Source organism: Muscardinus avellanarius (assembly GCF_963383645.1).
Source record: "Muscardinus avellanarius genome assembly, chromosome: 6".
In the NCBI taxonomy this organism is placed as follows: domain Eukaryota; kingdom Metazoa; phylum Chordata; class Mammalia; order Rodentia; family Gliridae; genus Muscardinus; species Muscardinus avellanarius.
Window position 1 is genome coordinate 12,810,968 of NC_137791.1, and position 9,107 is coordinate 12,820,074.

The window sequence follows — 9,107 nt, forward strand, 5'->3', positions numbered from 1 at the left end:
TGGGTTCAACCCCCAGTACCACTAAATAAATAAATAAATAAATAAATAAATAAATAATAAAATTAGAAAGTAAATGAATCTGTAGCCTCCCTAAATGCAGAGATCATTGACAGTATTATCCCCACTGTGAAGAGCATAAGTTAAGAAGGAATTAGTGGTAAAGGTTACAAAACTGTGATTGTACCTTTGAGGAGAAGAAAAGAGGAGGAGGGGGAGAAGGAGGAGGGAAAAGAAACAGAATTTTGTACTTTACCCATTGAATGACAGGATTATTCCCTCTGCACCCCCCATGCTGGGGGTCAGAGCCGGGCCTTGTGCTTGCTGGGCAAGCACTCTACCACTGAGTTCTCCCCCTGGTCTCATGTGTTATCAGGATTCATAACGGCTCGCAGCAAAAGCCAACCCGAGCCGTCTCAGTCAACGATGTGAATCTACTGCCTCCCATAAACTAACAGACTCAACTTGACCAAGTTTCACTAAGCTTCTGAACCTTCTTCTAGGCCCATCTGTGTACTTTCTTAGGGAATCCAGTTTAAGCAAGACCCCCTACGTCAGTTTAGCAAGCCCCCTCCTGTATTTCTGCTTTGTGCTCTATCTACTCGATCTCATCCTCCAGTATCGTCCAGATGTGTCCAGATGTCGCCTGGCACGCCAGCCTGTCCTCAAAAGAATGCTGCTGGTTCAGTGTGCCGGAATCCCCTGGCAACCCCGCTGTTTCCTGCTAGTAACTGTCCATCCACTCACCCATCCTCTTCCTCTTCAGTAAATTCCTACTTCCCCATGCTGTGTTGGAACTCGTTCAATCCTGTCCCCCACTGAGAAATCCCATTGCAATGCTCCCCACACCTATGGTGATGGTCCTACATAAAATAAAGTCGGCCTTACCGTCTTCAACTAGTGTTATTGAATGTATTCGTCTCTCACAAGCCAAACTGTTGCAAGAACAACTATAAGGAAATAAAGAAAACTCTCAACTGCCAGGAAGCACCCACTCGACTGCGCCCCGCGGCTCTCGGTCCTTCAGGTCAAGAACATACAGCTGGGCGTGGTGGCGCAGCTCGTCATCCCAGGACTTGGGAGGCTGAGACAGGAGGATCGCAGCTTCACGGCTAGCCTCGGCTGCTTAGTGAGGCCCTCCAGAACTTAGTGAGACCCTGTTTCAAAATAAAGAGTAAAAAATAGGGTTGGGGAGTGACTTATTTTCAAGTAGGTGTAGGGCTTTATTAACTCTGTCCCTATCTTTCTGTCTTTGTAATAAAATTGCTTAAGCTTACAGCAAAAAAATTGCTTAAACTTACAGCAAAAAAATAATAAAATAAAATAGGGTTGGGGGTTTAGCGTGAAGGTAGAATGCCTTTAGATTCCATCCTCAGAACTACAAAAATAAAAATAAATAATAAAATAAATAAATAAAAAGAGCTGGGGTGCAGCCCAGAGGTAGAATGCCTCTGGCTTCAATCCTCAGTACCACCCCCCAAAAAAAGAAAAATATGGTGTTGATTAATAAACAGTAAATATGAATGTCCTCAAGGCACTTAAACACACCATAATGGAGGAAAAATAAACATTCCTTAAAAAAAAGGTTCAAAGGAGAAAACTGGAAGAAGAACACTGAAAGCAAAGCATCCTTCTTCCTGCAGAAAGAAAGCAAATCTCGTAGACTTGAGCTCTCAGCCTTGAGAGAACTTTGTTCTAAAGTTTCTTATGGATAATGGTTGAATGCGTGTAATTCTGAATTTGTAGATAGACAGGTTAGAGTTTCCATAGGGTGACTTCCTTCCTTCCTTCCTCCCTCCCTCTCTCTCTCTCTTCTTGCAGTACTGGGGATGGAACCCAGGGGCATTTACCTCCAAGTGACACCCCCATTCCTATTTTTTATTCTTTATTTTTGAAACAGGGTATCACTGAGTTGCAAAGGGCCTCGCTAAGTAGCTAAGGCTGTCTGGGAACCAAGATCTTCCAGTCTCAGCCTCCCAAATGCTGGGATTACAAGTGTGTGCCCCCCGCCTGGCTCCATAGGGTGACTTTTTGAGTCTCAACTTTTGTAGTGGCTACTGGACCTTTATTCAACCCAGTGACATTTAAATTAAGTGGAGATGCCCAGTGTGGTGGCACATGCTTGTAATTCCAGCATTCAGAGGCTGAGACCAGAGGACAGCCTCAGCTACTTAGGCCCTTAGCAACACAGTGAGACCCTGTTTCAAAAAATAAAAAGACTAAAAAATAGGGCTGGGGTTGTAGCTCAGAGGTACAATGCCCCTGGGTTGTATCCCCAGTACCGTAAAAATAAATAAATAAATATTAATTAATGAATTAATTAAATGGAGATTAGAAAGCCGGGGGGGGGGCACACACTTGCAATCCCAGCGTTCAGGAGGCCGAGATAGAAGGATCTTGGTTCCTGGACAGCCTCAGCTACTTAGTGAGGCCCTTTGCAACTCAGTAAGACCCTATTTCAAAAATAAAGAATAGCTTTCTGAGGGTGTCGCGGCTGTGAGTGTGGCCGAGCTTCTGTCCGCCCTCCTGCTCCTGACTCACCGCTGTTTTTTCGCGCCGAGGAGCAAGTTGGTTAGGAAGCCGCGCAGCAGCCATGGCTTTTAAAGATACTGGAAAGACACCTGTTGAACCAGAGGTGGCGATTCACCGAATCAGAATTACCCTCACCGGCTGCAATGTGAAGTCGCTGGAAAAGGTGTGTGCTGATTTGATCAGAGGCGCCAAAGAAAAGAACCTCAAAGTGAAAGGACCTGTTCGCATGCCTGCCAAGACTCTGAGAATCAGGACGAGGAAAACGCCTTGTGGTGAAGGCTCTAAGACACGGGGTCGCTTCCAGATGAGAATCCACAACGACTAATTGACTTACAGCCCTTCTGAGATTGTTAAATTACTTCCATCAGTATTGAGCCAGGAGTGGAGGTTGAAGTTACCATTGAAGATGCCTAGGTCAGGAATTTTAATAAACTGGTTGCCACTTGTTAAAAAATAAAATAAAATAAAGAATAAAAATTAGCGCTTGGGGTGTCACTTGGAGGTAGAATGCCACTGGGTTCCATCCTCAGTACTGCCAAAGGTGGGGGGGGAATCAGGCTGGGGTGTAGCTTGGACATAGAATGCCTCTGGGTTCAATCCCTAGTATATAAGTATGTATGTATGTATGTATGTATGTATGTATGTTTGTATATGTATGTATAAATGAATAAATAAATACAGGGCTGGGGTATAACTCAGAGGTAGAATGTCCCTAGATTCAATCCCCAGTAACACAAAAAATAAATATAAATATAAAGGTCTGGGGGAACCTGGGTTTGATTCCTAGTACCCACTCCCGAAAAAAGTGATTTTTAAACCTCTGAAAAGCCAGGCGTGGTGGCGCACGCTAGTAATCCCCGCGCTTGGAAGGCTGAGACAGGAGGAGCGCATGCATTCGAAGCCAGCCTCAGCTACTAAGTAAGGCTTTCAGCAACTTAGTGAGACCCTGTTTCCAAATAAAATATAAAAAAAAGGTCTGGAAGTATAGCCCGGAGGTAGAAAGCCTCTGGATTCCACCCCCAGTACCACCAAAAAAAAAAAAAAAAAATTAAACCTCTGAAAATTGTACACGTGGTTGGTGTTATATTTTCACAGAAAAGTACCTCTCTGACTAAGCAACAGAAAGAACCTGGCCCTTCTCCAAATGTTTGGGGTGAGGGAGAATGTGGACAGTTCGTCCAGAAAAGGGAACTCTCAAATCTAAAGTCAAGAAATTATTCTACAATGGGATACTGAAATACTTGTGTTTTGATCCTAAACTCTGACCCAAACCCATCATTTTATCTGTGTGTGTGTGTGTGTGTGTGTGTGTGTGTGTGTGTGTGTGTGTGTGTGTGTTACTGGAGTTTGAATCCTGAGGCATTTTACACCCCAAGCCATTTTTATGTTTTGTTTGGAAACAGGATCTCTCAAAGTTACTGAGAGTCTCACTACATTGCTGAGACTGGTCTGGAACCTGTGATCCTCCTTTCTCAGCCTCCCAAATACTGGAATTACAAACCAGGCGTGGTGGCGCACCCTTGTAATCCCAGCGCTTGGGAGGCTGAGACAGGAGGATCTCACAGGTTTGAAGCCAGCCTCAGCTACTGAGTGAGGCTTTCAGCAACTTAGTGAGACCCTGTTTTTAAATAAAGTATAAAATAGGTCTGGGAGTATAGCCTGGAGGTAGAAAAGCCCCTGGGTTTCACCCCCAGTACCACAATAAATAAATTAATTAAATCCAAATACTGGGATTACAAGTGTGTGCCACCACATCTGACTATATAAAATATTTAAGAAGGAATTTTCTAATGTGGAAAAAGCCAAGGAACTATAATATTTTCCTTCTAGAATAAGATTTTATAAAATCTACTGACTTGCCGGGCGTGGTGTAGCACGCTTGTAATCCCAGCATTTGGGAGGCTGAGACGGGAGGATGATGACAGGAGGACAGCCTCAGCTACTTAATGAGGACCTTTGCAACTGAGACCCTGTTTCAAACTAAATAAAGGTGTACCTCGGAGGTAGAATGACCCTGGGTTCCATCCCCTGTATTGGGGGAAAAAAAATCTACTGACTTTCATATTTAAAAAAAAAAGTTTAAATGGAAAGATGTGTCCAAAAGTCCGAAGCTGTTGGCTCCGCCGTAGTCGAGGCTTGCCCGCTGGCTTAGGGAGGGGCGGCAGCAGGAGTCTGCAGCGGCTGCCTCCTCTCTAGGTCTCCCGGGCCAACCTCTTCCCAGCACGGCTCCAGTTCCCAACACTGATGCCTCGCGCTGAAACGCAGCTGCTTCCTAGCAAGGAAGAGAAATCACATGAATATACTTTCCCTTTCTTCCCGACTTGCGGCAGCTTCTCAAACTGAAAACGGGCTTGGTGACGAGCCCCACCCATCAGCAATCCGAGTCGTGGGTCCCTCGACTCCCGTTATCCACTCCCTCTGCCCCGCCTCCTCCGGTCTCTTCTCATCCCTCTGTCGTAGCGCCCTCTGCTGCTCAGCACCTCACTGCACACGCGCAGGCCCGACGCTCCAGCAGCTTGGTTTCATTGCCCTGACCAAGTAGGTCTCAAAGTTAGTCTTACTTCCCCGTCCAATAGTATAGCCAGTACCATATATTTGCTTATTTATTTATTCATCCATTTTTTTTTTTGCGGGACTAGTAAGAGGGTTGTTTGTTATAAAAGTATGGCTGCCATGTAACTAATATAATCATCCTCAAAGGTTTAGAGGTACTTTATAAACCACCATGACTGATATGCATACGGAGAAGGTTTCAGCACCAAATGGTCCTGGATGTAAAACACCAAGATACCTGATAAGAGCCGGGCGTGGTAATCCCAGCATTCGGGAGGCTGAGACCAGAGGATCGCGGTTCACAGACAGCCAGCCTCATAGTGAGGTACTCCACAGCTTCCTGAGACCCTGTTTCAAATTAAAAAATAATTAAAAAAAAAAAAAAAAAGGACAGGGGCGTAGCTCGGAGGTCGAATACCCCAGACCTGGAAAAAAAAAAAAAGAAAAGAAAAAAAAAAAGAACTGACAAGAACTCAGAGGAGGGAAGGTTTATTTGGCTGACAGTTTCAAAGGTTCAGCCTATGTTTGGCTCCACAGCAGAAACTGTGAAAGCGGGTGTGGTGAAAGAGAGCTGTTCAACTCCTGATGACTGAAAGTAAAGAGGGGGAGAGGAGGGAGCCAGCGCCACACCCCACAACCCACTGCCTGTAGTCATGGGAACCTTGCTGTATTGGGAACATGCTTTTATGTTTTTGTTTTGTTTTGTTTTGTTGTTTTTTATGGCACTGGGGATGGAACCCAGGAACATTCTACCTCCAAGCTACACCCCAGCCTGATTTTGTATTCTTTATTTTGAAACAGAGTCTCACTGAGTTGCAAAGGGCCTCACTAAATTGCTAAGGCTGTTTGCGAACCTGTAACCTGTGCTCCTCCTGTCCCAGCCTCCCAAATGCTGGGATTACAAGTGTGTGCCATAACACCCGGCTCTACAAGGTTGTGTGTGTGTGTGTGTGTGTGTGTGTGTGTGTGTGTGTGTTACTGGTGATGAAACTCAAGGGCATTCTACCGCCAAGCTACACCCCCAGCCTTATTTCTTTATTCTTTGTTTTGAACCGGTCTCACTGAGAGGCAAAGAGCCTCACTAAGTAGCTGAGGCTGTCTGTGAACCACATTTCCTCCTGTCTCAGCCTCCCAAGCACTGGGATTACAAGCGTGCGCCACCACGCCCGGCTTGAGATTGCATATATCATTGTGAATACAGACCAGTTTCCTGGGGTCAGAAGCATGCTCTAAGGGTTCCAAAGTTCCCAAACTTATTTGGCTTACTGCCTCCTTTTCAGGAAAAAGAAAAAAAAAATGCTTCATGCCTCCTGGAAATCTACATCTTTAAAGGGAATGAAGAGAAAGATGTAGCAGCAATTTGCTTTTTTATAAATCAATCTTTTATTCCAGTGTCCCCCATAACTGGGGGTATTGCCCGCTTTGGGAACCTATGCGTGTAACCAAAAATTTGGTTTCTGGTGAGGGTTCTCTTTCCGCTTTATAGATGATCACTTGGCTCTTCCCTGTGTGCAGAGGAGGAAGAGGGAGAGGGAGAGAGAGAGGAAGAGATGGGGAGGGAGGGAGGGAGAGAGAGAGAGAAAAGAGATGAGATGAGAGAGAAAAAAAGAATGAGAATAAACTCTAATATTGCTTCTACTCTTCCTCTTCTTCCTCCTCTTACTTCTTCTTCTGGATTGAAGCCGGAGGGATTCTTCCTCAAGGATACACCTCCAGCCTGATTTATTTAGAAACAGGGTCCCACTAGGTTGATGAGAACCTCCTTAAGTTGCTTAGGCTAACCTCAGACTTGCCATCCTCCTTTCTCAGCATCCCAAGTACTGAGATTACAAGAGTGTGCCACCACCCCCCGGCTCTTTATCCTCTTATAAAAACACCAGCCCCCTCTGATTAGGGCCCTATCTTATGACCAAATTTAAATGTAATTATCTCCCTAAAAATGTTTTCTCTAGGGGCCGGGATGTAGCTCAGTGGCAAAGTGCCTGCTTTGCAGGTGTAGCGCTCTGGGTTCGATCCCCGGTTCCAAAAAAGACAAAAAAAAAAAGAACCCCTTTAAAAAAAAATAAGCTAAGAACAAAAAAAAAAAAAAAAAATGTTTTCTCTAAGCTGGGTGTGGTGGCGCACGTTTGTAATCCCAGCATTTGGGAGGCTGAGAAAGGAAGATCGTGGTTTAGGGCCAGCCTCAGCTACTCAGCAAGGTCCTTTGCAATTCATTGAGACCCTGTTTCAAAGTAAAGAATAAAAGCCGAGCGTGGTGGTGAAATGGGTTTTTTTTTTCTGAGCCCCCAAGATGAAGCGGGGGTTTCTTGAGATGAAACCCGGAGTTTCATCATAGATGAAACTGAGTTTCTTGAGAAGAAACTCAGCGTTTCCTTACCGGGTTCTTGTCTACGGTGAGCGAAGAATGACACCCGCAGACCGCAGGAAGGGGAGTAAATGGTTTATTGGAAGCAGCAGGGAATAAGAAAAGGTGGCTGAACACCCCAAAGGGGCTGTCGGAACTTTGGGGTCCAGCAGCTGCCTTCAGGACATTTCTTGAGAGTAGCCCAAGCCGAATACCTTCAATTACAGGCTGCTTTCTTCCAGAGCCCACACGATCTGCCAGAAAGGAATAGGGGAAGTGGCAGAACACCTTTCTGGCTGTCAGGTGTCTAGTATCCAGCTGCTGCCTTCGATTACAGGCGGCTTTCTTCTAGAGTCCACGCAATCTGCCAGAAAAGAGAAGCAGGTCACCCCAGAGGCCCTGGTCAGCCTTGATGTCTGGCAGAGGCCTTCAGGTCACTACCTGAGAGTAGCCCAGGCCACGTGCCGTTGGCTACACTCCACCTTCTCTCAAGGCTAACACGACCTGCAAGAGAGATAAAAGCTCCCCAAAGGGGAGGGGGTCCCTGAGAGAGAAAAACCCAATTTGGTGGCCGGCCTGAGGTTTTGCCAGATGTCTGCGGGTCCTCTTTTGGTTGTGGTGAGTTTGGGATTTTGGGAATTCTGAAAAGCAGCTCTCAGAATTTGCATGTCCTTTGAAGAATCTCCTCTCAGTAAAGTGTCAGACTTGCTCTGGTGATGGCTCCTGGGTTTGTTGATTAGTAAACCAATGGCTTTGTGAAGCTTTGGTCCTTCTTATCTCTGAACATTGGCCCCTCGCCCCTCAGGAAATTAAGTTTTTTCTACTGAGGCCTTTTCCCTATCTGCCTATTTCCTTTCTACCTCCTCATCGGTGCATGCTTGTAATCCCCTTGCTTGGGAGGCTGAGACAGGAGGATCGCCCAGGTTCGAAGCCAGCCTCAGCTGGTTTAAGAGACCCTGTTTCCAAATAAAATATAAAATAGGTCTGGGAGTTTAGCCCAGAGGTCAGCGAGGCCCTTTGCAACTCAGTGAGACCCTGTTACAAAAATTAAAAAAATAAGTAAAAAAATAGGGCTGGGGATGTATAGCTCAGAGGTAGAATGCCCTTGGGGTTCCATCCCCAGTACCTTAAAATAAATAAATAAATAAATAAATAAATAAATAAATAAATATTTTTTTAAAAAGGGAGCCATCTTGAATACTGGGACTGAGAGTTCTTTGCAATGGAGTTACATAGCCTTGGGGTACTTTTTTTTTGTGTGTGGTACTGGGGGTGGAACCCAGGGGATTTATACCTCCAGGCTATACTCCCAGACCTATTTTATATTTTTTACTTGGAAACAGGGTCTCACTAAGTTGCTGAGAGGCTCACTCAGTAGCTGAGGCTGGCTTTGAACCTTTGCGATCCTCAGGTCCCAAGCCTCCCAAGCCTCCCAAGCGCGGGGATTAAAAGCGTGCACCACCACGCCCGGCTTCCTTGGGGTACTTACGCCGCCATATTTGCTTTCTAATCCCCAGTGGCAGCTGAGCCTCCCTCACACACACACTGCAATGCACCAGGGAAACGATGACACTTTTCCCGTGTATCTCCTTGACAGGCAGGAATAGGTCACACAGTCAAGACTTTCAGAGATGACAATCCAATCGCCCTTTCTTCCATCCACTAAAGCCCTACTAGGACT

The 9,107-nt window shown here is 45.6% G+C and overlaps 1 pseudogene across 1 annotated transcript; it reads left to right on the plus strand.

The window, feature by feature from the left end:
- Positions 1-2,503: 2,503 nt before the first annotated feature.
- On the plus strand, positions 2,504-2,943 carry LOC308264697 (small ribosomal subunit protein uS10-like; annotated as a pseudogene). Its single transcript has one exon. The product of its transcript is annotated as a small ribosomal subunit protein uS10-like (transcript).
- Positions 2,944-9,107: the final 6,164 nt, after the last annotated feature.